At 40.1% G+C, this 4,291-nt stretch overlaps 1 pseudogene; it reads right to left on the bottom strand.

Annotated features, from left to right (window-relative positions):
• Positions 1 to 688: 688 nt before the first annotated feature.
• Positions 689 to 4,291, bottom strand: part of LOC111727589 — a 13,983-nt pseudogene continuing 10,380 nt past the window's right edge.

Here is a 4,291-nt window from a genome sequence, read left to right as displayed (position 1 = left end):
TCAAATTATCCCCAGGCACACACCACTACCAAAGGTCCAGAATCTTATTTTTTTAATGCAAAAAAGAAAGTCATACTTACAGAAAAAAAAAAGAAAGAAACACACATGCACACACATTAACAAAGAACATACCCATAATCAAATTCTGCTGCCCTTGGTGGTCCCTGTAGCTCAGTGGGTAGGGTGCCAGTTGCATACACCGAGGCTGGCAAGTTCGAACCAGTCAGTGACAGCTGAAAAAAAAGAAAACAACAAGGACAACTGCAACAAAGAGGTGGCCAGACATTGTGGCAGGCACCTGTGGTCCCAGCTACTTTGGAGGCTGTGGCAGGAGAATCGTTTAAGCCCAGGAGGTTGAGGTTGCTGTGAGCTGTGACACCATGGCGCTCTACCCAGGGAAAAAGCTTAAAAAAAAAATTCTGCTGCCCACAATTTGATGTGAGAATTTTTTATACTAAATATTTTATTATATGCCCTTGCTAGTGTCTATAAAATAATTATCCCTGTGAAATAAAAATTCATGAAAATTCAAAAAGGCAGATGTTAAGGCAGAAAGCATAGAAATTTGTATATTATGGCACAGGTGTTAGAGGGATAAGCTTTTGTATAGACTTCAAATTTAGCTCTCTTTTGCATATTCACTGGTTCTTGAGAAGTAGTTTGGGAAACCTTTAAAAGATTCACTTTACTACAAAAAGGAGCAGACTTTCTGGGGTCTGAGGGATTTGTACCTGAAGCTTGTCCAGTCTTCAGGGGGTTACTTTGAGCATTCTGGAGATAGAACTGTTTCAAGTTTATGGCTGCCTGGGAAACCTTCATGAAGTTGAGTTCAGTCTCCAGGCCTCCAGCCAGAGCTGTTGAACCATTTTCTTTATAGTAGAGATGCTGGAGGAACCAGATATGGTCCACCCAAGACCCAGCCTGATTTCTGGGTGGGTGGGTCATGGGTCTGTGGTGCCAGATGGCAGGAGAGTGGGAAACCTTGATATGAAAATGTTTTTTTTTTTTTTTTAAATTGAGACAGAGCCTCACTTTGCTGCCTTTGGTAGAGTGCTGTGTCATCACAGCTCACAGCAACCTCAAACTCTTGGGCTCAAGTGATCCTCTTGCCTTAGCCTCCCAAGAAGCTGGGACTACAGGTGCCTGCCACAACTCCTGGCTATTTTTAGAGACAGGGTCTCAGTCTTGCTCAGGCTGGTCTGGAACTTGTGAGCTCAGGCAATCCACCTGCCTTGGCCTTCCCGAGTGTTAGGATTATAGGTATGAGCCACTGTTCCTGGCCTGATATGAAAATTTTTAACACTTGCAGAAGACATTTCTGTACCAGTGGAAGTTCACAAACTGATCTCTGCACTCTTCTTCTGAGACTGGTCAAGGCTTCAGAATCCTTCTTAACACAGTACTCTGGGAGCTACTAATGACTTGAAGGTTGCACTTGAGTTCAAAAAACATTTGCTATCTTGGCTTTAGATGAAGAACATTTCACTCTGTTGATAATTTTGGAGTATACATGTGATTTTGTTTAGAGATGGAATGGTTTCGCATTTACTTAGCAAAATTATGAATTTGTACACAAGATATTGCCAGTTTACAAATGTCCCATTTGTATGTGTTTGAAACTCGTAACCTACAAACCCAACAGTTGTGAGTGGATCCTCAAGGAAAGTAGACAGTATGTTGACTTATTTCTTTCAGCGCAGCAAAACACTTGCAAACCAAATCTTGTAGGGTGTGACGCTTCTGGCTTCTATTTGCATCTTCATCATGTATTAAGCTGTGTGATTTCCTTTTTAAAAGCCTAGTTCCTTCATTTGTAAAGTGGAGTTGTTTTCAAAATTAAATATGGTAGCTTAGGCAAAACATTCCACAGGGTACATAATGCACATTAAGCCCTCCGTAAGTGTTAACTTTGATTTAACAGAGAGAGTTATTTCTGTTCCTAGTGAAATGAAGAAAATCCTAGCCAATTCTAATTTTCTTTTTAAATAAAATTCTTGGCAACTTTAATTTTTTTAATTAGATACCACCTGGATATCAGAGTGTGCTAATGCAATGCAGGTGGTACAAAAGAAAGTACAACAAGACCTAGAAACTATTGGCCCTTGGCTTGATTGGGTTTGAATAAATTATTGAACAAGTTATTTAGTTTTGCTGGATTCTCAGTTGCTCACATGTGAAGTTGCGATTCTAAGATGTTTACTATTACATGGTATTATTTTAGAGGGATTTGGAAACTGGAAAATAAGTGAACTAAGCCCCCACCTCCCAACTCAGTATCGTCCTCCTTTAATTCCCTTCTTCTCCCTTTCCAGGTATGAGCACACGCAGCCACTCCCACTCCGAGTATCTACCCAAGTCTTGCCCATTCAAGTCTAGTCTGCATTAAGTTAAAACTTTTATGTGGGGCAGCGCCTGTGGCTCAAAGGAGTAGGGTGCCAGGCCCATATGCTGGAGGTGGCAGGTTCAAACCCAGCCCTGGCCAAAAAACCCCCAAACCAAACCAAAACAAACCAAACAAACAAAAACTTATATGTGAATCTAAGAGAAATGAAAATATGTGCCCATACAAAGACTTGTACACACATGTTTATAGCAGCATTACATGTAATAAGTAAAAAATGGAGATGACCCAAATGTCCATCAGTTGATGAATGGATAAATAAAATGTGGTATATCCACAGAATATAATATTATGATCGCAGTGAGAATGGCCCACATCATAAAATCTCAAAACTGCAGATGCTGGCATGGATGTGGAGAGAAGGAAATATTTTTACACTGCTGGGGGGACTAATGCAATCTTTTTGGAAGGAAGTATGGAGAACCCTCAAAGAACTCAAGCTAGACCTCCATTTGATCCTGCAATCCCATTACTGGGCATCTACCTAGAAGGAAAAAAATCCTTTTATCATAAGGACGTTTGCATTAGACTGTTTAATGTGAATTTACAATCACCAAAAATGTGGCAACAGCCTAAATGCCCACCAACCCAGGAATGGATCAACAAGCTGTGGTATGTGTACACCATGGAATACTATTCAGCCATTAAAAAAATGGAGACTTTACAGCTTTTGTATTAACCTGGCTGGATGTGGAACACATTATTCTTAGTAAAGCATCACAAGAATGGAGAAGCACGAATCCTATGTACTCAATTTTGATATGAGGACAATTCATGACAATTAATAACACAGAGGGGGTGGGGGAAGGGGAGAGCAGAGAGAGGGAAGAAGGGAGGGGATGGAGTCTTGGTGTGTGACACAACTTTTGGGGACAAGACACAATTGTAAGAGGGACTTTACCTAACAAATGCAATCAGTGTAAACTGGTTTCTTGTACCCTCAATGAACCCAACAATTAAAAAAAAAGAATACAATATTAATTGGACACAAGGAAGAATAACATATGCAATGACATGGATGACTCTTGAAAACATTACACTGATTGAAAAAAGCCAAACATGAAAGGGCAAATATTATATGATATTTGCTTATCATATAATATAAATATAATATAAAAAGCACTTATAAAAAATATCCAAATAGACAAGTCCTTAGAGATGGACAGTGGATTAGTGGTTGTCAGGTGTTGGGGGGAGGGGAAAAGGGAATTACTGCCAATGGGTGTGAAGTTTCTTTGGAGTGTGATGAAAATGTTCTAAAATTGACTGGGATGATGGCTGCACAGCTCTGAAGATACTAAATATCTTTAAAACGCACATTTGAAATGGATGAATGGTATGGGATGTGGGTTATAGCTCAATAAAGCTGAATTTGAAACAAATTCTATTGGAAAATAGAGAAGACAAACGAGTGACTCATTTGGTTTCTGGGTGAGTCTCTAAAGAACTTCCTGTGATACAAAACAAGCTTGTCTAAAAGGGTCTGGATCTTCTATTAAGAGCAAAAGAAATAATTTCTTAGACAAAACAAAACAAAGAGAGTATCAGCAATTGAGTTTTGTAATAGGAAAGGTGGTCAATTGAAACTTTCACGCTAAAAGTTAAGGTGACTAGCCAAACCCATCTATGTCATGTATTCTTAGTTCTTCTCTAGAGATAAATGAAAATAAATCTGCTTTGAGGGTTCTGACCATTTACATCTGCTCCTCGGGGCGGTGCCTGTGGCTCAGTGAGTAGGTCTCCAGCCCCATATACTGAACCCAGCCTCAGCCAAAATGCAACAAAAAAATAGCCGGGCGTTGTGGCAGGTGCCTGTTGTCCCAGCTACTTGGGAGGCTAAGGCAAGAGAATCACCTAAGCCCAAGAGCTGGAGGTTGCTGTGAGTTGTGA

The sequence above is a fragment of the Otolemur garnettii genome, unplaced genomic scaffold (genome assembly GCF_000181295.1).
Source record: "Otolemur garnettii isolate 467f Iridium unplaced genomic scaffold, OtoGar3 scaffold00113, whole genome shotgun sequence".
Lineage (NCBI taxonomy): Eukaryota > Metazoa > Chordata > Mammalia > Primates > Galagidae > Otolemur > Otolemur garnettii.
The sequence above is the reverse complement of the archived record's forward strand: the minus strand, read 5'-3'. Positions and strand labels throughout refer to the sequence as shown.